The following is a 26,024-nucleotide window of genomic DNA, read 5'->3' on the forward strand; positions in this document are numbered from 1 at the left end:
TGCCTCAGCAACCCACTTGCTCGTACTCACATGCCTGCTTTAAAGAGCCTTCCGTATACACTTCCTTTCATAGCAAGCTGTTTTAATATTTCTGGCTTATTCATTTTTTAATTTCCAGCCAACTAAACAAACTTAGAAATCCAATGACAGAATTATTTTCAGTACTAGTAAATCAAAACAAAGTTTCTCAATGTTTTCAAAATGAACATCTGATATTTTTTAAAAATAAAAAACAAGTAACTGTAAGACCCTTACCTTAAGTTTTGACCAAACTATGCAAGTGAAATCTTAACTTCAGTTATCATGCAACATGCAAATTTCAAGATGATATTTTAGCTGATGTTGAAGCATGTGGCAGAAAAATCTGGCTTACAGCAAAAAGCCAGCTTGCCGGTAAGGCTTGTGTGCCTGCTATTGCAGAGATGTAGACAAAAGAGGTATCCTAGGTTGTGCAATACGTAAATGAACAGACTTAATTTATCTAAGTCCTTGACAGCCCACACAGTACAAAGCAGAGGTCTTAGGGCACCAAGAGGGGGAAGTCTTTATAAACACAGCACAATTTTTGTACCTTTGCATTCCGCAGATGGGCAGTATCGCTTTCAAAGGTACAACACTTCTGACTATTACTGAAGAATTCCACAGTTGTGCTTTTATTTTGTTTACCATTAATAAAACCTGCTTAAACGGTCCTTACTTTCGTCTGGCTTGTCTTTGGAGCCTCCCACCCCAATGAGCTGCCATTCTCTATTTTACACCTGTTGCATAATTGGCAAATACCAAACGAACTAGAGCGAGCCCCTCCAAAGGGGAACTGTCTGCACCCAGCTCACAGTAATTACTGGCCTCGTGGAAGCCAGCAGGCAGTTATTATAAACCTGGGGATAACAAGAGATTTTGAAAGAGAGATGGCTGTTCTCCTTCCAGTACGGTTGGTAGTGTTGGAGGGTATGTTCACTTTTATTTATCTGGGGGGAGCATATGTCAGGAAGAAAAAGAGAAACCAATTCCTGGTTTTTAAAGTGCTACAAAATCATAAGGAAGCTGCAGGTTAGCACAGCTTCAAACTGTTGCTGCATTAGTTTTGCTTTTACTGTGGAACATCATGGGGTAAAACCTTATTCTTCCTCTGAAAAAAAAACCATCTGTATTGATATCAGAAAAGGGCGGGAGAAGAAAAATGACAGCCACTGGCCTGCCCTTTAACCTTTCTAACAGAGCTGGTGGCCGCAATGAAGCTTAATCAATGCAATGGAAGTGACATTTTGCAGTCAAATCAAATTAAATGGAAATGAAAGGAAAATCTGAGGTCCAACCTAAAGGCTGTTCCCTCTTGCACCGAGGTCATTGCCATGGCAACTAAATGCTACAAATGTGTAGAGTAAATCCTTAACAAATCTGTAGAAAGCATGTCCAATTGAATGTGATAGTTCCTGTCACTGTATTTTGTACCTTTCACAAGAAAGGGAGAAAATAAAACAAAGCACATCTTACAGTCTGCGTAGCAGAAAAGAAGTTCTGCCAGAAACTACGCGGCGCAGCGGCGTACTTAATCTTTCTCTTCTGCTTGGACATGGAGAAACTGAACAGCTTTACTGTAAGACAGCAAGTGGGTAGCTATGGACAGAGACCATATTAAGTAGATTAGGGCATGGTGTGTTAGATTTTTCAGTCTTCCTTCAACTGAAGAGCTGGTGACTGCAAAAACTTCCTCCTATCATTGCAAATGCATTTAACCGTGGCTGAGAGCAGTTCCTAGTGCAGATTGCCCATGGCTCACATCATCCCACCCAGCTTCAGCATGTACCTCCCTCACCCTTCTGCCTTGTCCTGGGGTGAGAAGGTGGCTTTCTTAGAGGGCTTGGGATGGCAAAGGGCTGATCAGACCTGCTAAAAAATTCAGGGATGCTCCCACCTTTGTGCATGCAGCCCTTCCACTGTACAACCCCAAGGCTCCTCCTGCAATGGGGCTGAAGCAGGGTGGGAGCCCCACTAAAAAGCTCCCAGCCAGCTGCCCCCACGACCTACCCACAGCCCCCTGTGAGCACAGGGGCTGCCGAGAAAGGGGACTACATCAACCCATTTTGCTCCCTATGCACTCCGATATCACGGACAACCCTTGCCCCTATTCCCTCTGCATCAGCTCTGAGTGACACACAGGCAAATGCCCCACCTCTGCCTGCTCCTGTAGAGAATTAAGGATAATTATCAGTTCCTACTGCCACTCATGGAGTATATTTCACTCCTCAGCCTAACAGCTTCTGACAATGAAGGGCAATTTAAGAACCACATCAAAATACAACAGCTGCACACTCATGCTCACTCTGCTGAATGCCTATTTAATTTCAACATTTCCACCTGTACAAGCAAAGAGATAGGCGGGGAGGCACCAAGCAAGGTATGGGATTTTTCTTTTTCTTGTAAGATGTGGAAGACTTTACACATTGAGCTGTGACCTTCCCCAAACTTGTCATTTATCTGAGCTGCATAAGGTGGCAACCATTATCCTCTCCTTGAACACGGTGAAGTTTTGATTCAGCTGTAGTGATGCAGTCACTGTGCATTACAGAAGATCTCAAGAGATGTTATGCCCTGGGCCAGCACGGGCTGGAAGTATTGCAAATCTGATATGAGGTGACATTTTCTACTCAAATACATACAGTCGCAGGACATCACACACCTTCCTGCATGAATAGCAATACACACTAATGAACTAATTTCTGGGGGGAAATTGTTACTTCCCAAGCGGGTGGGGTAGGAGAGAACTCTGCCGCCACTTCAGCCAGAAGGGTTCTGGTTTTCTTGCGATCTTTTGCTGTATTTTCACTTTTCTCAAACAATGCTACTTCACACAGCTTTACACAGCGTTTTCAGACAAGGCCATCTAGTTGGGAGCTCTGTGTGACTCATCCTACAATATTTACATGAAATCACAGAGCAGCACACTGCACTATATGTTCCTCTGCAAAGGAACAACTCAGAGTATGCATATGCCCCATCACACCCACAGGAGAACCTCTGTCACATGTAAGGAAATAAATTTACTCTGAATTTATTCAGGTAAGTATGATATTCACTAAATACTGCTGGATATTCTGACTTAGGATAGCCATGCCCTCCTTTTTATCACATACAACAGTGACATTTACAGATCATTTCACATTTCTTTTACCCTTTAAATGCTGTTGCATGCTTGCGCTTGCTCACTCACACACCCATTAGTTGAAAATGCACTCAAAAAATTTGGCTGGCAGTCCAGGCAAGATGCTTGTGCTGCAAGAGTTGAAGGGACAGCTCGTTGCAAAATATATGTAAGCTCTGACTCAGAAACACAAAAAGGCCAAAGAAAATTGCCTTTAAATTACCACTATTGTGGTCTTTCTTGAGCTTCTATGGAAAAAAATGGAAAAAAAAATATTTAGGACCAGGCAGATCAGGGAATCAGTAAATTAGTTTATGGAGAAGGGAGATACCAGCGCAAAGCTGCAGGGATGAGCCCTGGATGATAAGACCAGTGTTTTACCCATGCAAGTGGTTTCTTAAACTTGTCAATCAAAACCTCATGTGCCTCTCTTAATATCAGCCCTAAATTTCAGAGGATTTATAATCTAGAGATCTACTCACTCTCATAGCAAGGATCTGTGAAATGCAGCTGGGGTGGCAGTCAGGTGAGCATCACTCGCATCCCATCAGAGTACTTCATCACAGTATAATACAGTATTTGACCCTTAGGTCTTTAATCTTTGCTTTGGGTTAAAAGAAATAAAGTGGGTTTGACACAGCACGGAACATTACAGAACAGACCCAGGGACAAAAAGAGAGAGGAAATGTGAAATACGCTGACTACACAACGAGATGAAACGCTGGAAAGAGAAACCAGTATCTCTAACATATGAACACTACTTTTACTCAGTTGCTCTTACTGAAGAGAGAAGCGAAGTTCTGTAGGAACTAACAGACACTGATTGTCCTTCTAAGCACTTAGAATGATACATAAGAAAACCATTTTATAAAATCTCACCTTTGTTACAGAATTCAGTATTAATAACAAATAAAACTTTATCAAAATTTCCTGGATTTTTACATAAATATCTGTGGGATCTTACTTAATATACCTTGGTCCTGATCTCATAAATTAAAGGAGCATTCCAAAAAGCAGACTTTGTAATGTGATGGGCAATAATAAGCAAATATGGATTCTGAAACAATTTTTATGTATTTTTGCAGAACTGTTTGATACATATTTTTTCATGTTATTTCTATTATACTATTTATGAGATCTAACAACTGTTTTTAATAAGCAACTGTTATTGCAAACATATAATTACACTAGGCCACAATCCAACAAAGCACTTATGAGCACAGATTAAAGACACTGAAAACAATGGGATTATTTATGTGCTTAAGGTTAAGCATCTGCTGAAGGACTTGGATGGATCAAAGCCCCATTTCTATTACATCTACAGAAAAAATATTATATATGTTAATTAAACATAAAGTACATGTAAATTAACTAGCACATGGAAAATAGCACTTGCATAAATGTTTATACCCCTATACAATTTGTAATAAGAGGATATTTCAGTTAGCCAATATGAAGAACAACTACCACTATCAGCCATTTCATCAAAAGTTAAAAAATTCCTGGAACTTAACAGTTACGAAGTAACTTGCCATAAGAGACTTCCTTTCATAAACCATCTTCTAAGCAGTTCATGTTCTGAGGCAAAAAGGAGAAAATAAAGAGACTGAAAGCAGATCTCATTCATCTTCAGATTTAAACAATCCATGTAAAAGCTTGATTTGTTAACTTCCACTTTTATGAAAATCGATTTCGTTTTATTAATAAGATCTACAAGTTATTTGCAGTTAGTGCCTATTAAGCTTATTTTATCAAAATGTCTTCATTGCTTTTTTAATTGACCAATTCCTTGTGCTTGAATTAAGAGCAAAATGGACCACAGTGCATGACTTCCAGCCGCCGCCAGAATTATTTTGTTTAACTGTATACCATTTCTTATTCTTATGTTCACCATTAAAAGAACAGATCTACTCAAAAAACTAGCAAATAGTATTTCCACTGTAAACTGCTGCTTCATCTATACTGAACATTTTCAATAAATAAATCAGTTACTATATTTCATTTTGAAAAACCCAGAAAAGACCTCTTGGTAAGACTGAAAAATTTCCATTTTAATAATTAGTGGGAAAAAGCTTGCTTTATTATCTTGAAAACTTCTTTTACCTGATGCTTCTTTTTTATTCTGTGATGTTAAAACAGAAAACAAACCGTTTATTTTATTTCAATATAATGTCGTGACAAATAAAAAAAAAAACACCTCTAAAAATGCTTCTCCAGTGGAAATTTCAAATTACTTCCATTTCTTTTTAATCTGGAAATTACAATTTCAACAGTTACAAAATTGTGACTTCATCAGAGCATTGCTAAAACTTGTAGGACTTTCAACTTGTTTTCACATTCACTTTCTCCAGTCTTTTTGGCTTTATTTTCCTTGCCTTGAGTCTATACAGATTGTTTATTCTGTGGAACAAAAATAATATTATTACCTAAATCTCCAATAATGGCAAGTAAATTTTCTCCAATATTTTAATATGAAATTGTGTATGATTTAATACTGAAATATAATACATTTTCTTATATATTTAAATTAAATCTGTACTTGAATAATTATAACAAAGAATTACACTAAATGCAAAGTTTTATATAAAAGCAAAACCTGTAAGATTATGCAATCACACCTTCTTTTAATCAAATTTATGCCAGCTCACTGACTTTGCTTATGACTTGTCTTCAATTTTGATTTTCTCTATGCAAATAAGGATTTCACTAGAATCCTTCAATAATGACCAACAGATAAAAAGGCAAAGAAATAATGACATACCTGAATAATCAGCTACTTTTAGAAATATGCGGTCAATTAGGCCTTGTATCAGCATAGAGAAGAAGGTAATATCAAAATGGCTAGCTAAGGACACAGCAGACACTAAAGTGATGGGGGTACATGCATTTAAAGGAAAGTAAATTCTGGAAACTACACTGCAGTCCCCAGCTCTTCAGTGGTGACTAAAGTAGATGATCTTCTGATCAATGTCCAGCTCTACATCTTCGCTAGTTCCAGTCACTGTTTCAATGGCAATTAGAAGTTACCACACTAAATACAAACCCCAGAATTTTAACAAGTCTGAAGTGAGAGCTTTCCCTCCAAAAATAAGTCACAGTAATAAAAAACAAGGCACACGGAATTTCCACTTCTTAGTTAAAATGTCTTCTATTATTTAAAATGCTTTTTCATTTAGAAGGACACACTGTTAATCACATTAATATGGCAGGTCTACATGCATGAGTTGAGACTGATGGGAGTCAAGCTATCACAGCTTTATCACCAATGCTCTTGATCTTTTTCTCTCCAAAACAAAGCAAGACTGCACTGATGGATTGTTGTGGGCAACTTTTTTCCAGACATTATGAATGAATACCAGGCAGTGATGGAGGCAAGGAAAAAATTAAGGAACCACCCTTATTCTGACTTGAATGGATGAGAGAATATCCAGTCCTCTGACAGCATTACAGTTAGTGCCGAAACATCTGAACACAACTAAAGAAACACGTCTCAACTGTTTTGTGTACCACAGATGTACAGTTTAATTAAGCCATCAAAAAAATATGAAGGAAAATGGAAACAAGGGGATACAAAAGAGAGGGAAACTTCTTCAGCAAGTTAAAGCATTCTTAATAAGTAACAACATGACATTAGTCATTAAGAAACAAGAACTCTAAATAATGCATTCAGAACCTATAGATCTAAACCAGCAGATAACAAAGCCTCATAAATCTGTTTGTTCATTAAGTTAAAAAAAGCTAGACTTTGTGTTGCTATCATGTCAGCTGGCACCAAACTGTATGCAATTTGGTGCAACTACAAAGTGAAACCCATAGTCTACAATGGCAGGGTTTTTGATCACACTAATTAACAGCCATTTTGTTTAAAATAAACAGATACGACTCTAATTGCCTTTTTTACATAAGAAAGGGAAGATCTTAAAAGTGAAAGCATGCAAAAGGAAAGATCAGACAGTCGCCTTTCAGACTGATAAGCAAACTCTGTGTGAAATGAGCGCAAATGAAGTTTGAGACACTCTGGATTGACAGCAGGGAGACAGCAAAGCAAAAGGAGGAACGGTTTCCAAAGGTGGAAAGGCATAGCCATAGTTATGTCGTCCTTTAGATCCCTACTTCTTCTACTTGCTTTTTCTAGTCTCCCCATCTTCTGAGCACCTGACTGCAAGGAGTTTCATCTTCTGCAGGGCCAAGTATGCACCAGCGGCATCTGATTTTGTGAAATCTTCATACGACACAACAAGCCTGGTTAGCATCTCTATACAGAATCTGACAAGTAAAATGTTGTGCAAAGAAGTAAACAAGAAAAAGGCACTTTGATCTCTGTGCCTGCACTTAACTCTGGCACCAGAAGAGGGGCTAGAAGGGACTGTACTGCTGTTTGCCGCCTTCGAGGGTTTACAGAAAGACCATTCAGGTCCCTGAAAAGTCCTGGGAAGTAACGTGCAGGGCAAGTGCTTGGTCACAGTCTAGTTTTGTGGCTAACTTCAGTGAGCCTGAAATGCAGCCTGGAGTTGCAGTGAAAACAACAGGTTTCGGTTTTTCATTCTTTGCATCAATGTTGTTTACTTTTGTAAGGACAAATTCCATTTAACGCCTTTCAAACATAGCTTCAAAGTTGTTTTTTAAGTATATTAAAACATGTAACATTACAGAGTAAAGCAATGAAGCAAAAACATTATTCTAGTTACATGAAAAATTTCCCCTGCCTTTTCCCGCACCAATGAAATTCCTAACTTCCCCCCCCCAAAAAAAAAAAAAGAAGAAAAAACAAAAAAGAAAAAACAAACCCAAACACCTAGTAAATTTTAGGATACAAACAAAGAATATCACCATTCAAAAACGCTTCCCCACACTTCAAATGTGCAACATCCCCACACTCATCTCAGTAAGAAGTCCTCTGGTACCGGAACTCGCTGCATACCTCCTCAGCGTCACAAATTCACATGCGTATCTCATATGTTCTGACTCATCTACGCGGGCTTTCACATTACTTCATACATAAGGTCCTTATTTTCAGGACGCTGCACTGACTGACTGTTTTCAGCATATTCAAAATATCATTTAAAGTTCCAAAAGCACAGCGGTTTGCTCCACTTAGGCACTGCAGGCTTTTATGCCATCATGGACTGGGCAGTGTTGGGTTCATGGTTGGACTCTTAAAGGTCTTTTCCAGCCTGAATGATTCTGTGATTCTACGGTAATCGTACAGCAGGAGGCAGAGTTTTTGCAGGAGCTGGTCAAAGACGCAGCAGCAGCTCTCACTGGAATAAGGGTCTGTGAAAAACCACATCATTTCCCATTGTATCTGGTGGATTAACTTCTACTGGCTTTTCCCAGTGCTAAACACCACGGTTTTTATATGTAAAACAACAAAAGAAGCCCCACTCAAAAAAGGATCTGAAGTCTTGTACTGGACATGCAGTTTTCTCTTGGATGAAACAGGAGAGAGAAGGATGACTGCAACAGGCGTTAGTCACATTAACAAATGCACTGCTGCAAGAAATTTAGGTACTACAGTGAGAAAAGTGGCACAGAGCTGACAGCACAGATTACATCTCCTCAAACATTTGCAGTCCTTCTTGCTGGGACTACAGGAGTAAGTGACGCTGGGTGCACTGGGATGCACAGGAAAGCCAGGGCACTGAACACACAGATCTGCAGGGTGCAGCTGACCTAAAATTCCCATGAGGCACCACAGTAGCATTCACATACAAAGATTTTTGCTTTCAGCTGGAACTGCAAAGTAAAAATGATCCTGCATAAATTTCTCAGAACTCAGCTTTCCAAACCCAGTTCTAAACAGAACATTTTCAGCCAGCTTTAATGATAACAACATCAGAGCAGAACTTCATCATAAAAGCAGTCTCCCTGGCCTTCAAATATTTTGTTAATATAACTCTGAACATCAGACATATTCCCTATCAAAAACAAGCATCAGTATATACTGTAGGGGAATTTCATCACTACTGAAACAGTACAATGTATTGTACTGCTGGCTGGGAATCTCAGACTGAATGATTTCAGCTTTCAGATCAGCAGCCAGAACAGACTGCAGCTGGGATAATTCGATTTAGATGAGGCCATGTTGTTGGTTTTCAAACATTAAAGCCCCATAGAGTCATAAAACAGCAATGGTGGTGTTGCCTGAAAAAGGACAGGCAGAAAGATGCAGCAGCTTTCCAAGAAGCACAAACCAAGGTTGCCAATATATGCCTACAAGAATTACACTGTGCAAAATAAGACACAAAAAAGAAAGTAAGTCAGAAAATAAGCTGAATATTAGCATTATCCTACCACTAGCATCACATCAGCAACCATATTGGAGAGCAATGAGTGATACATATGTGCAGCTGCTTTATCATCTCACCAAAGTGATACTTTCAAATTCAGACCATATTTAAGTATCAACAGGTTATATGCCGAATGTTAAAGGCACTAATTACTTCAGTAACACTCTTGGTAAAATCTGTCACCATTTCTGTCCCAAAAGATTGACCACACAAGGAAACAAAAATTTGGCTTGCTTCTGGTCCGTATGAAAATTGTTTCAAACAGCTAACATTACAACCACAACTCTTCCCTTTCAAAGTGGCTATTTGACTTATGAATCTAGAACCGATTTTCAATTTGACTTTAGTTCCTCCTGCCTAAGTCAGGAGAAAAAAAAAACCAAAAAACACACACAACAAAAAACTCCACCAAGTTTTAGCTCTGCAAAACAAACAGTATTTCATCTTACCCATTGCCCTTAAAAGGGCAATCTCAGCAAACATAACCGAAGCCCATAAAATCAACACAAAATAAGCACTCAACCTTGCACATTCTCTCTTCTGCATGTGTGTGTGTCCAATCTTCTCTCTTCTAGGAGATGTTTTAAGGGATAGCTCCGCATTAAAATCAGATGTTAAATTCTATCTACTACTATTATCAGATGCATTGGTTATAAGGCTTTCAGCAGCAATTTTATACAGCACAAGAAACGACAAAAAACAATTTGTCTCCAAAGATTCAACTACCCTTGTTAACTATCACATTTCTTCCAAAGGAAACATATAAATAATCCATCCCAACAAGCAAATTCCTCAAAACTAAGTTCTGAAAAAAAGTGTGGCAAATCAAGGCATTAAAAAAATTAAGAAAAACAAAAAATATTTTCATTTGAAGAATTTAGAATTGAAGACTCAAGTAATTAGTACACTTTATTGTAATTCTGTGTTAGGAATTCTTGTTAAAATCAAATGCATAATTTATCTTACTAAAAAGTATGGCAATAACTGGAAATATAATCACAAGTAGGACAAGAGTAAAACAAACTAGAGGCAATCAATAAACAATACTGTATACTGCAATGTGGTGGGGTTTTTTATATTCAGCAGGCTTTAAAAGAATTCTCATAGCAGCAGAAACACTCTGTGGTTACTTAAAAAAGTAGAACATATGCCTAGAACTTTGCAGAAATTTTGTATGCTGGAATTTGGAAGTCCTATAGAGTATCACTGAATCTTTCATATTTAATGTTTTCCATTGGGAAAACCTTTGGGTTTAGTTTTCATCCAAATCCAAAAGTAGTAAAACATGTTTTCATTCTAATACCTAAATAAAAGGACATTATTGATGCAGAATCACTACATGTGATCTTATAAAATTACATTACACTACAGTGTTATTTCTGTCAAGTTTTACATTGTGACTGGAGAGACTATGCCTATTTCTGTAATGGCCATTTTCATACTGTGCTTGAGTAAATCCATCTGGGTGACACACCAATCACAGAAAAATTTCAAAAAGTAGAATCATTCTAAATGGGTGCACCGATTTCTGTCATGAGGAAAACCTATCTTCATATCAGAACTATGGCTGGATACTTATTGAACCACAATGATCTATAATATGTAAATTGCTAGTGCAAAGAGCCAAGTGAAGGAAGAATACCTCCCATCTATCCAGCTTGCACATCCTGTATTCTGAATTCGTTAAGGGAAAATACCTGAGTAACAGTATGGCATAAAGCCAAGCCATGCACTGTCACTAGTTACAGCTTTACAGCGGAGTACAACTCTGCCCAGATTAAAAGGAAAAGCCAAGTCATCACTGTTGGACTGCATAAGCACCACGTGTCAGTATCACACATGGATCCAGTTGAAGGGGACTTTGCCATTATCTTCTCACTAACACAAATACTGCAGGACTGCAGTGCCACTTGCGTTAGTGGAAGTTTACGTTAGTGTACTAGTGGTATTTGCTATCATAAACATGATTTCTTCAGTTACACCATTCAGACTGTATTTTCCAGTGAACATGAGCTTTTGGCATAGGACAAAAGGAAAGAAGCAGTGAGCTTCAAGTGTACATACTAAACTCTTTCATGACAACAGTGGCAGGATCAGCAACAGAAGCAGCAGGTTTCATTTGCAAACCAAGACATTCAGATAAGAGAGTTATGGAAGAGGGAATTTCACTGTAAATCAATTTTGAACAATTCAAAAGCAAGTCTGAGTGAACGCCTTTTAAGATGAAGATGTTATCTTACACCGAGGAGCAGTGTCCTATCAAAACTTCATTCATAAGCTCACACACCGTATGTAAAGAAAAGGGAAAACACATGCCATTCCTGACAGCTGGATTCAGAAAGTATATCACTGAATCAAGCCCAAACTCCATACCTCAAAATAAGTTTAATTTTTAGTGCTCAGAACTCCTAGTAAGACACTAACTAGATTCCCCTCCAGCAGTTCCTCTCCATTGAGCTTGCTAAAAAAAGCATCACTATAGCCACTTCTGTTCACAGTGTCCTTTCCACTTTACAGTTCTCTCCAGCAGTCTGAATTACTCAAATATATACCCGGATTGGCCTCCTGTTTTTCTGGAGAGGCAGTTCCTAGTAAATCAAATCCAGTATGGAATTTCTGTTCTTGCCACTCAGCCAAGTGAAAAAAAAATAAATCTGAAAACAGAATTTCCCCTGTAAGACATTCTTTCCTGAAGGAAAACAGACACACACAAAAAATCAAACAGAAAGCATAGTCAAGGAAGTGTTTTTGTCAGGAATACATCTTTGGGGCCTCTTCTAAGTGGCTGGGCAAATGTCACAGGTAGCTTCAGGAGATACTTTGGAAGCAAAACTATTTTTTGTGCAGAGTACCAGATTTAGCTTTGGGGGTTCTTTTGTTCATTGCAACTATGTAATCTTTTCTTAAATGAAGAATACTTATCCCTCTTACTCACATAATTTGGATTAGAATACCTAAATATTTTGGCATTTCAGATATTCTTCACTTAAGAAAATTAAGAAAACTTGAACATGTGAGAGGATTCATATCCTTGGACCACACCATCATGCAACAGATTTGCAGGATCTCTGCCTCACACAAAATAACTTAAATAATTTTACAAATACCAAGATAATACATGTCTCTTGTCAGTGTGTGTATATACATATATATATATGTGCACTCACATACATGTATATACTATATACACACAGGTTTCTTGCACCTTCTTCCATGAGATGTTCAAGAACTTCAGAAGCTGATAACATTTTAAAGATTTATTAAAATAGGCTTAATCACAATGATCTAAAGCTCACCTGAAGAGCACTTAAACAAGCAAATTTAAAATTCATTCTTAAAACACTTCAGCACAATCTCAAAGGTCTCAGGACAGATCCTTCTACAGGTGTCAAACTCCCACTTTCAAACGAGCCTGAGCATGTAACATAGGAGGACTCTGCAGCATGGAAAGCAACTCATCAGTGCTGACCTTACTTCAGTTTCCATACTTTCAGCATACATGAAGCAATAAAAAAAGCACATACCTTTTGGTGGCATGCCACATAAGCACAAGCATTGCTTCCTTAATGCACTTCTGGTCACATGGAAACATTTCTAATATAAAACACTAAAATTGTACATACTCCTCTTTCTCCTGCTTTCATCCCATCCTCATGAAAAGATTAAATATTTTAACCTAATGAAAGTATTGGTTACAATTATATATTCATCTTCCAGGTTGCAGAATTTTCATAGTGTCTCATCAACTGAAAACGCGGCCAATTCTATAGAGGAATCCAGCAGCTGATCAACAGCACACAACACTGTTACAGCACAGTTCACAGCAAGAAATTAACACATTAGATATAATTTAAAAAAATAATTAACCAACTGAAGATACTCTATGTCTTTATCCCTAAAAAACACAAAGGGCTTTAAAAGTAAGCATCCTGAGGAAGATAAAATACAGTCTACTTTATCTTACGTGGCTCTATGCCAGCAAGATTTTGTGACCTCGTTTCAGCCTCCAACAGTATTTACATGCACCCAAAAATTCTGGTCCACATTCTGCCCTTGAATGTGTACATGCAGCTCCCACTGAAGTCAATGGCAGCTGCATCTGTACAGCTGAGGGCACATTTCAACCTTATGTACCGCTCATTATCAGCAAGATGAAGTCAGCTCTTTTGAAAACTCAGCAAATCTTGAAACCACCCAAGAAAGTGTTCCTCCCCAAAAAGAGAGAGACTCCCCAACAAAAACTGCAAAACTCACTTCTCAGTCGCTTTACTGGTGCTTCTGCGAGAGAGAAGGCTCAAACGATCCTGTACTCATGCAGTTCATATTCAGAAAGTATCATATGTAGTGTTGTGCCTTATATATGAATACATATATGAATGTCTGCATGGGTGTATTTTTCTAAGTGGGAGAGGCTGTATTGCAGACCCTTTAAGCTTTCAAGCACCATTTATTGTAGGCAATATTAAAATGTGTGGTTTCTAAAAAGAGCAGCTTTTTCCTCTTCTCATTAAAAATACTAATGAAGAGCTAAAGGTCATTCTTCTGGCTTCTGTTTCACACTGTATTTATTTATTTCCTGTATTTATTTATTTATTACTTTTATACTTAAGCCAAAGAGGATGGTAACCTCTTATGACTCACCCAAGGACAAAGAAAAACTGCAGGGCCCATCAGGTACAGAAAACAGATGTTGTGATACCCTCGTGTGAGGGTATTTTAGCCCACAGGAGATGAGAATGTTAAGCTTTATGTGGTGAAGACAAGAGGTGCAACTGGTTCCCTCCTTATGCTCCCCCATCACTACTAGCCTGTACCTCCCACCTCTGAAGCACTGGGCCGCAGCCTCTCCCTCGCCAGGAAGCCACGCACAGCCCTGCCTGCGGACCTAGAAGAGAGGCAACAGGCAGGAGACCACAGCACTGCACTGCAGCCAGCAAAGGTGTCCCCTAGCAAAGCCCCATCTTCACCGACACAAAACTCTGCAGCTGGGGCTTTTCTCTGTGCACAGCCCATCGGCTCAGCGCTGGGGAATGCAGGAAGATGCATATGGTATGTGCTGGCCCCGTGACCTGATGTGACAACTGCTCTGCCGCAAAGCACCCTTCTCCTGCGTGGAGTGGTGCTGCTGCAGGGGGACGCTTTGGGATTCTTCCCAATACTTTTAAATTGAGATATTTGGAGAGTATGGCCCTAGATGCTCACAGGTATTCCTAAACACCGTTGTGGCTTGTAGATGCTGCGTAAGTCTAGGATCACCACAATGCTTCCAACACAAACCACAGATCACCACTGGGCATATGACATGCAGTTACTGAATGGCACTGGAGTTTCACTGAAGTCTGTGGAATTAATATGATTTATGCTGGCTGTGGGTCTGGCTTTTTTATTTCAATTATTAGAAAATTATGTTCAAGTTGTCAGCATGATGATAACACTAATGCTAATATACTCTACTTCTTAGAATTGACTAAGTGGTGGCCTGTTGTCTGTAAATTAACATGAGGATGTAGAAATAACACCCTTTTGGAGCACACTGCAAGTTTTGAATGAATTTTAAAGCTTTCCACTTACACCAGATAATCAGTATATTTATTTCTCTGTCAGCAGCTGCTTAGGAGGGCCCCACGTTCAATGGAGACCTATTAGAAGGCATGTTCCTGATCTCCAGCCTCAGCACCGTATTTCCCTGACATGTAACCCCCACTGCAAAGTTCTGGTAACTCAAACCCAAAGTTTAGGTAACTGCAAAAATTGACATTGGGCTCAGGGGTTTTGGTGCTCAACATTCATATTTTAAACTGGGTTCTTGGAGGGGCCTGCACAGGTACTTTTAACAAGGCACAGATTTTCAAGTTGCCTAAGAGCTCCCATTGTGCACATCTGCCTACCTACTTGGGACGCTGAAATCTCCACGTATGAAAAACCTGTTTTTCAGATCTAGCCTCATGCAGATGCCAGATTCATTCCAAAGAGACCAAACCTAAGAACTGCAAGTATCAGCCAAGGCGAACAGAACGCCTTCACTTCATAATGCAGTTAGCACATGCTGACAAAGTTCGTATCTTGTCAGCATATAAAAATTGTATCATCTGTATTGATACAGTTAAAGCTACGTAGATCCATGCCAGTATGCCCACGCATGTATTGCTCACCCCTGCACAACTGCAGACATGGCTTTATTCACAAAACCATCTTCAAACCAGTGTATCATTTCTGCAAGCTCTGTATGTATAACCCGCCATAATGCTACAGGAACATGCACCCCAAGTCCATGATGACAGCACTCACCTTAGGACTTGTGTTGCCTAACCCCATCAGTGAGATGTCACATCCTTATCCAGAACTGCAATACGACAACAAATGCGTGTAGGCCTTCAGCATGTCAGAGAGTAAGGCTGTGTTACACGTAAGCAGTCAGCGTGAATTTGTAGCTGGGCCATTTCAGTGCCTTCCCCTCAAGTTCTTCTTTGAAAAGAGGCAGTTTCTCTTCTGTTCCTTAACGACACCTTTTTCCGGATTTAAGTCCATTGGTCTACTCCTACCGTGCCCCTGCAGTTATTTCTTGAAACAAGGACAAGCATTTCCAGTAAGGCCAAAGCAGAGAGGAGGCACGTGTGAGCCCAGCGCGTACTCTTCGACTTCCCGTTTCAGTGCAGATTCTGCACAGCTATTCTGGGACTGCCGGAGCCATGCAGCAGAAAAGCATCAAACATTCAGGGGAATCCCCTTCTGTCACTTTTATTATTCTGGCAAAAAATTAGTGATGATGTGTCTTCTTAGACACGGTACTGGGCAGCACAGTGCTCTTTATTTTAAGTAAAGGCAGGAAATGAGTAATAGATTTCCTCTGCAGTCAAACTGGGGCTTGAGGCTGGGTGGTTGAGAGAGCTTTTGCCTCTAAATATTTCAGCTTTGTGCTAAATGGGGAATAGTAACAATCCTTACTATTTTCATCATTTTTGGATATTTCAAGTTCAAAAATATTAACTACCTGTGAACCTAATCCTATAGCTCTGTAAGGAATATCCTGATGTCACCAGCTGGGAAATCGAGGCAAAGACAGGTCTACAGAGACACATGGAGAGGACGGGAAACCACTGCTCCCTCACGCAGCACTAATTCATTTTCTCTATTGTTTCCCACTATTATTAAAACAAAATTGGTTTCCCCCCTGGTAGAAGTGATGGGATTGCTGAGAGAGTGAGAGAGAGAGCACAAGCTTTCTTCAGAACAGGTCCAGGTGCCCTTGCAATAAAATCCCCACACAGCCACCTGTGCTTTGTTTACATTAGGCCTCCTCCTACCATTACTCCCACTGATGAAGCTACACAACTGTTAAAAAGTTTTAGGGATGGAAAATGTTTTTGCAGGCAAAGCAGCTGTTAGCCCATGGCACCAGCTCATATTAAGACTCTTCTTTACCTGGGTGAGAGCAGCCCAGTTTCTGTATGTGTTTGATCTTCCAGCAATATTGACAATGATGGCATTTTGCCTAGCTGGGCTGAAGAGCCATACTATACAACTCCTCCAAGTAGAAAATCAAGCGAAAGGCAAGAATTAAAGCTAAAGAAGCCATAAACAAAAATAGTCTGTACAACTTAACAATTAATGCACCAAGGAGAATCAGGTGGATGGGAGAACAAATGTGCAAACAAATCTGGAAAAAAATTAAGCTGTTTCTATTTCAGAGGAAATTGAATTTTTTACTGAACTAGTATCTTCATGCTGTTTGGGCAATGACTACTTTAAACCAAAATGTAATGAATTTCTACAGTAGAGCAACAGTTAGCTTTGACAGTATTAATTTTCTGCTGTGACTCTATTTAAACTGATAGGCACTCCCCAAGATGACACTATCCTACACTGAAAGGTCACTTCGATGGCTTTGCAGCTCCTGTCATACACTTCTGTCTTTCAGAGGTCCTCACTGCTTATCTCCATGCTGTTGTCGACTACCTTTATGATTTGACACCACACTTATAATTCAGGCAATGAAACTAAGTAACCCTACTGTCATGTTATTTATTTCCAATATTGCAACTTAAAAAAAAAATATTTTCTATTGAAGTTACACAAAATACAGGCCTTGGGAAACATATTAGGCCAATTAACATTATGATTGACTTCCTCTCAGAAAAGCAGTGTCACTTTTGAGCCCTTATAGTCAAGGTGGGAGTCCTACTTTCTATCCTCATTCTGTTTTATTCTTCTCTGCTGACACAACAAAATTAGGTTTGTGGGGACTGGATTTGCCCCATTTTTCTCAGAAGGTCAACTCACGCTGGAGAACGGAGCTTCAACTTCTCCTAAGTGTTTCCACTGGATATACTTTCCTGCCGCTGACCTCCCTTTCCTCAGACCCAAAATACTAACACACTTCCAGTATTTCTACTAAACAAGCATCACCAGCTTTCAGTTTCTTCCCATCGCCAAGAAACTACCCATAGCCTCTCAACTAACCTAAAACTTCTGCTGACCCACAAGCTTCCAAACTTAGCCTCTTGCTGCTGCTATCCCCGAACCCTGGCTTACTCCCAAATGACACGGAGAATCTCTGCAGGTCACAGATTATGAGGTCCAGCCACTCTTGCTGGTATCTATATAGTACTTTTGGTTCCCTCCTTTTGTAGCCATCTTAGGTGGTGAATAAACCAAGAGAAACATCGCCCACATTAATATACCCTTTATATTATTATTTTTTTAAGGTTAAGCATTCAGACTCTTTAAAGAAAATACGGGCATGCACGCTGCCCCCCATTCACGGCAATGCAGACGGTGAGCACAGCCACCGTGCAGGGCACAGTGCCACGCCAAGGCAATTACACAGCTTCTGGTGGTGACAGGTACAAGAGGGGGACTGCTACTAGACAACCAAAAGCAAGGGCATATCTACCCTCACACACACGTGCCAACACACGTTGGGACTCCAGCGAATTTAAAAGTTGTTGTTGCGTATACATTTCATGGCACTCTGAATGACTGCAATGTGCAGAAGCAATGGAGAATCAGGCCTCCCCAGGAGTCTGTTTATAAAGCTTCACTACCTGCTCCTTGGCCACTAGCACAAACACGTGATCTGTTTTCCCCAGCAGAATTTTCGTTCAGGTCCTGTCTCCCTCCTGCCCCCTCTCAGCTTTGCATCGGCTCGCTGCAGCATTGGAGCTCAGACAACTCCTAAGACTCCACTGTTGAGGCTGTGTCATCAGGTTTTTGTCTGATTCACAGGCACTGCCCATACTCACTTTTTTTCCCCTTAGTCTTCTTGCTATCTCTGCTTGGGTTTGCTCACTCAGCCACTCAGATACTTCTGATGAAATCCTGTTCTTCCACTGGCAGTGCTCTGCCTCATGTCAGCTTTCTTCAGTTTTGACTTCAGCAGATGCTGCTGCTCTAGGTCGGTTCAGAGGTGGAGCTGCCAAACTGCCATTTCCTATGGTACTTTAAAGAGATACCTGGTCCCCAAACCAATGAACAAAAGCAGACATCTTTTTTTCTGAATTTTCATCTATAAATCAAATTTCTAAATGTTCCTATTACACTTGCACCCAAGGTTTCTTAATTTCCTACTCATGAAGGAAAATTAATTTTCATATGCAAGACTTGAGCTCTGCTTAAAACTTCCAAAAACTTTAACACAAAATTAATACTGTTTTTACTAGAGTTATTGCTACCCAGCATTACCATCTGAAATTGAGGGCTTAAAATAACTCAATAGTGACCTATAAGAAATGTGGGAATTTCAGATTTTGAAGTAAAATTACAGAGATGGAAAGCTGAATTTAACGAAGACATTCAAATGCAAAAGTAACGTGTGCTGTACAGAAACCAATTCCTAAGAACAAAACCTCATGACTCGGAGACCATTAAAACCCTCACGACCGTTTACGTGCCTTGTGTTGTCCAAGCAAGAACAGATCCACAGAATAACCTATTAAGTATCTGACGCCAAACCCAATTTCACTAAGTAACAAAACACCTGTTGACATCAGCAACATGGGATGTGGATCGTGACCCAGTATGTCATTAAAAAACAACAGAGCAATACAGTAGCAGCAGGTATCATGTGAGGCTCCAACAACATACTAAGGGGGTGCTAGTAAGACCACTGAAATGGTGTTCCCTGCCCAAATAACTGCAGTATACCTTCCCTGTAGCTTGGATGTAGTTGGACAGTGGGCATACTAATTAATAACCGTGTCTCTCCCTATATATACTACGGTGGGGAAAGAGAAGGGCAGAGTGGAGGGGAGTGAGAGGAAGGATCATTTTGATTTTCCCTCATATTTTTTTTCTTGTAAAAAAAAAAAATTTGCATAGCCTTGTCTCTACTTCAAAGAGCTCATTTGAAAATCCACATCTAAAACCCATTTAAAAAGAAAGTTAGAAATTACCAGCGAAGCAGAAATCCTTAGTCTCACCACCATGCTGGTGTCATTTCCCCGTTTGTACTGCTGACCCAGGGGTTTTGGTGTGTTTTTTTCTCCTTCCCCCTTCTCACATTGTGAGTGCTTGACTGTGGCTGCTAGTCAAACATATCCTCAAGGCTCCCAGTGTTGTTCTATAAAAGGATGAACAATCAAAAGAGAGAGAGCAGCAAAACCCACCTTAGGGGTTCTGGGAAGACCAGTAAGATGAGCACCCCATTTTAACTGATTAATTTTGAGTAAATTTAAAAAAAAAAAAAAAAAAGAAAAAAAAAAAGGTGGGATTGAGGAATTGCCAGAAGGAATTTTCAGTTTCCAGTAGTCTTGTCTACTAAATACATGCAAGCTGGGCTCCCTGATCTGGGAACCAGGCCCATATCTGAAGAAAAATCTCTCAAAAAAAACTTTTAAGGGTGAATTCCCTCCTGGGGCTAAAGACCAGCATAAAAACACACACCCCACTTTCATGATTTCTTATAACAAGTCTACCAAAATTGAGTCTTTTTCTCAAGTCCTTCGTTTCTGAGGCCACCTGATTGCACAGGAATATCAGTTTCCATTAAAGGGAAAAAAAATCCCAATGAAAAAGTATGTGTTTGCAGCATTACGCTTGTAACATTCACATGAAATTTAATTAATATAGGCCTTGTGCTGTCCTTTTGGAAGTACAGTGACCTGAAAGTTTAGGTATTACTAAGATCTTGCTTTTTAAAAGTATTTCTTAAGTTCCACTAACTTTTACATTGTTGTATTTTTCTTTTTTCTCTGGTTAACTACAGAATCGCAAGCAGCCAGAAACATTAGTAATTCCTAAAAATAGCCATCCTATCCTCCCTTCCAAATTTAGAAATATAGAGCATTTCCCAGGAAAATGCAGAATTAAAGCATTTGCTAAAATAAAGGTGGAGTGCCATATTTTTGCCTTTTTTTTAGTCAGCTTTTTTCCTTCTCTTGACTCCCTGTGTAATCTTTGTATTCCTAACCCTCATTTCCTCGCTCCTATTTTTACTCTGGGGAGTAACTGCCACCATTACTCACATTGTCCAACTCTTTTCAGTTTTCCCTCATTTTCAGTTCATTCATCCCTTGCTTTCTTCCACTTCAAGCTCCTTCTCCTCAGCTCAGCTTTTCCCTAACAAAACTGCCTCTGAGCAAAACACTTCTGCAGCTCTATTTACGTCCCACTTTAATGATCATAAAAGGGCATAAACATATAGCTAGGGAAAAAAAAATTGAGACTATTACAGCTGATTAAAAAAAAGGATTACTAATTTATATATAAAATAATGTCATACTCAGTTGGCAGATGCAAAAGAAGAAACAAACATTTCTGAAGATGTAAAAGGGTTATTTCAACTTAAAATATTTCAACTTTCCATTTCCAGAGGCTTTGCTTAAAAATTCTTTACTTAAACACATCCTCAGTAAGGTTCTGAAGGATTTATGATCCTAAACATAGGAAAAAACTTTCAATTTTGGTTCTGTAGAATAACTTCTGTTCAGCTGAAACAAAAGATCTTCCCCCACCCAAAGAAAAAACCCTTCTCTAAAATTTTTCTGTTTGATGTGAAATAACTGTAATCCTCAAACCAATCAGCAAATTGAAAAATCTACTTTCGTGTAAAGTGTTCTGGATCCCCTTGGGATAAAGAGCACTGTATCAGCCTAGAAATAATTAACCAACATTTAAGGAATGCCAAATGAGCCTCTGCATTATGCATTAGATCTTCCTACCTCCCAAACACTATTAATGTTAAAGGAACTGTATCTGTGACTCCAATGGATGACAAATCACTCTCCTTTTTCTAAATATTTCCTTGCCATTGTGCAACCCTTGATCTACTGTCTTCCCACCACCAACACCCTCTCCCTTCTTCCAAGCATTTATTGCTTGTGAAATGGTGACATCTTTTCTGTCATCCCCTTGACAAAACTTTACCTGGCTCTCTGGAAGCATCTCCTAATGCCCACATCCTTTCTCCATCTTTTCAGGGAAGCCACAGCACCGTGTGGAGGAGAGCTGGTGAATCCCGACTCATAATTTTTCTCCTTTCCTCGCTCAGGTGTCCTCCCCTCCCACACCAGCACACTGTAGACCTCCCTTGCTTCCACCACGCTGCCTCAGCTGGGGCTGAGAGCAGCAGCTGGCCGAGCCACGGCCTCAGCATCCCCAGCAGAAGCCCCGACGTCCCCATGCTCAACCGACCAGTCATGCACCTTCAAATCCTTCAACAGGTTTGGGCTTTGGCAGCTACCTTCGCAACAATGCAGCCTGGAAACCTTACACTGAAATAAAAATAAGCTCAGAGAAGAGTGCCAGCCCTTCATTTCCCTGAACAGAAGTCAATATGCTAACGTCCATACCTCCCACCTTTACTGATGTAAACTGAAATAATTTCATTTTTAATTTCCAGTCTCATTTCTCACTTTAAATGCTACCAAAGCTCAGTCAAACAAAAGGTATACTTACCAGCACCAGCTCTTAACTGTTTGTCCCTTTGACTCCTTTTCCTCTGCTCTTGCAGACCTGTCTGGTGATGTTCATTAACTATCCCCTCCTTCCCCCACAGATACCCTCCATCCAGCCCACTCTGAGCAATGAGCACAAAATGCTGTCCCCGAACAGAAGAAAATTTACTGTATAGCCAGTAATTATCAGTGAATATTACTGACCCCAGAGAGGGCAAAGAAATCTCTGTTACAAAACCAAAAGCATGAAAGTGCAGTCCTTTGTGTAAAAGGGAGAGGGAAAGGTAACATTTCTAATTGAAAATTAAAGCAAGAAGCACGATCCTAGCAAAGTATATTTATTGTGTTAACATACCATTTGTCTTCTGGGCAAGTTACTAAAGGTCATTTGTTCTTCATGGCAAGTGTTGAAAATAGTTTATGTTGTGGGTCTAACTTAAAGGAACAATGTCAAAACCCTCAGGCCCAAAATGACCTTTTTATGCCAACACAGAGATCTAAATCTCTTACTGAGGATAGTGGTGATGTTTGCATTTCACTCTCTCCCCCTCCCTTCTCACTCTAACCCCCCCTCCCTTTCACATGAAATACCTCACCATAGAAGACATCGCGGACTGCCGAGTTAACGTGCCCATGCCACACCTCGTCCTGCTCATCCCTTGCCAGATAAGACAAGAAGCTTGCTGATGTGCCTGGTTCCCAAATTGCCCTCTGACCAAGTGAACAGTAGTGCATTTGTGAGAGAGAGCAAAGGGAGGGGAAGGGATCAGACTAGACCTACCCTTGCCTCCCAGAAGGAAAAAAGCACATGCTGCCATGTGCTCTAGAAGGTAGGGCATGGTAGCATGGTCAGTTCTTGTTTCAAAAACCTATGATACTATTTTCCTGCCTAAATAAATAATAAATTAAAAAAGCCTCTTGGGGTCAGATCTAGCTGCTTCTCTCAGAAGGGTCTGGCTGTAACAGGGAGGATCAGTGCTAAGGTGCTGCTGCTGAAATAAAAAAAATACATGCACATATGATAGATGCACAGAGAGGCAGAGAGATACATAGATGGGTTTGAATATGAAGTTCAAGGCTCTGAATGGTTGCAGACTGGCAAAACACCTGGCGCCTCACACGATAATTTAAAACACAGCTCATCTTTACTAGTGCACAGATGCTCTCTCTTAAGAGCTAGTGCAAGATCTATGTGGTGGCCTGGTCTTCCTGCTCAGTGTTGTCACATTATCATCAAGTCTCTTTAATCTGAGTATACTGTGAGCTCCTGCAGATGTGGGACACAAAAAGACACTAAACAGCACTTCAGAAGAAAGAACTAGGATATAGGAACTCTAAACACCTTTTCACTTCCAAGAAGACAATCCTGCTGCACTGGGTGAGGCTGCACCACTGCTGCCTGCACTGCTGCTGCTCTCTTCTGCTGGTGAAGAGAGACCTTCTGTCTCCACAGCTGTCATTCCCATGCTTCTGAGCCACACCTGTGATTCTGACGTATGATACGTCACATACATGAGACATATGAAGAGTGCAAGCAGCATGTCACATTCTCCTACCCCACACATCCCCCACAGTGCTCCATGTAGAAGATATGCCTTTTCCAGGCTGAATCCCGCAAGGTGAACAACTCCCGTGAACTAACGCTGAGCAGGCTTAGCATAACCTTTCAGAAGGCACTCAGCACTTTGCAGGATTTAAATGCAAAAGCCTCAAAAAGGCAAAGCTCATTTTCCTGAATTCCCAGCTCTGGCTGCCATTTGTGACAGACTTCACACATTTATGTGCTGCCCTGTCACATTTGGGTGGCAAAAAAATGGCAAAGTATAGATGCCGTGACAAGTAGATGAGACATGTTTTTCCTCTTTAGTGTTCTTAGGCTCAGATTTCCCTTCAACACATAGAGGAAGAGAAAAAACCCTTGGGGCAGACAGAAACAGTTTAAGAGTTTAGTTACTTGGTAATTGTGAAAAGGATTTTAAAAAATTAAAAATTAAAGCATTATGAAATATAGAGCAACCTTGGCCTTTCTGAAATTCTAAGTGGAGACTTTCATATGTGGAGACCAATGTAATAAATAAAAATATGCCCAAGCATATATTCTAATACATATTTTTATACACAGATCTTACGAGTGAATTTCTATATTAGATGCATGAACTATGTTAATGAGTTTCCTGGATACCTTTTTTCTTTTTCAGTTGGTTGGAAAGACTTGTAGAGAAAAATACAGTAACAACTTAGGCAAGATTATGGTTCCTGACGATGGTTCCTTCCAAATCAAATATTTATTTTCCTTAATATAAGGATCCAAGAGCAAACCAGTTACCTGGCTATCTAATAGGTTCCCCTTGGAAGACGATGGGAAATCCAACTATAGTTAATGCTAGCCATACACTTTAAATAAATAAATAAAAAAAAGATGCTATGGTTGAGGGTGGGAGATTTAAGCAGGATACCATATCCGCATCAAGTCCTGAATAGTTGTGACCCTTGTTTTGATTTTGTACTTGATAGTGGATATTAATGTTCCAAGAGAAATACTCAGCTCACAGAGGGACAATCTCCCAGGGCTCCCACGAAGCCTCTACAAGAGCAGTCATCATCAGACTTTTCAGTGTTTTTTGGCTGGCTCACGAATGTATGAAATACTGCCCCATAAAATACATATACATAAATAAACCTACAATTAGATTTACACACACACACACAGAGTTTCCTTTTTGCAATGAATATATGCACTTTTATTAGTTAAAAGCAAGTATTGACACAACAAAATTTAAAAGTCAGAGTTACCACTTGGGTGGTATCCTCTTGACTCAGACATGTCGCAAGATTTCATTTAATGGGCCAATTACAGACTTTAGTAAATTCTGTCCTACACAGCTGTAGTTAACACCAAGTATCTAATAGTCACTCTGACCTTAATCAAGCTTCAGTAGGGAAACTTTATTTTACCTTAATCTCCTGCATCTGTTTCAAAGCAGAATGTCCAAGTCAAATCCAAGAGATGAAAACAGGTTACTTTAAATTGTGAGATATTACATATTCTAGCTGAAATCCTGGCTCCTTTGAATTCCACAGCAAATATCCCATTCACTTCAATACTGCCAAGATTTTTACCATGGAGAATAGCCTGGAATTCAGTTTGTAAAGGTGAAGCAATAAAGAGTCTGAATCAACTCCCACCAAAGTCCATGGACAGACTCCCATTCATAGCAATGGTGTGGATCAGACTCCAAACCCGTCTTGGCAGAGCTAGGAGCCATACCCTCACAGATAGTGAAAGAATTGTTGTAAATGCCAGACAGAATTAGGAAGTGCAAGAACACTCAGTACTTTATACGGTGTTTTACAAGAAGTTTAAAGCTCTAAACTGGACATAAAGTTAAACAAATTGCAATTAGATTAAAAATCAGTCATTTCAATGTATTAAAACCCCAAGTTTTCCTCTAATGCTTGAAGTAGGCAGAGCAAATTAACAATTTACTTAAATGTAAAAGTAAACCTGTAAGAGAGAGAGACAAAGACAGAAAATAGAATAATCTCGGGGGGTGGGGGGTGGGGACGACACAGATGGGACAACACCAAAACTATAAATTAAAGAAGTAACTCTAGCTTTCACTGGTGGCTCTACAATTATATCTATGTTTTTGGCTTCTGTGTGCATTGCAGTGAATTATGCTGTACTGAAAGACAAAA

The 26,024-nt window shown here is 39.8% G+C and overlaps 1 protein-coding gene across 2 annotated transcripts in view; it reads right to left on the bottom strand.

Annotated features, from left to right (window-relative positions):
- Positions 1–26,024, bottom strand: part of SOX5 (SRY-box transcription factor 5) — a 652,081-nt gene that overhangs the window by 586,984 nt on the left and 39,073 nt on the right. The gene's annotated exons all lie outside the window — the stretch shown is intronic.

This window comes from Falco punctatus (assembly GCF_963210335.1).
Source record: "Falco punctatus genome assembly, chromosome: 6".
Classification (NCBI taxonomy): domain Eukaryota; kingdom Metazoa; phylum Chordata; class Aves; order Falconiformes; family Falconidae; genus Falco; species Falco punctatus.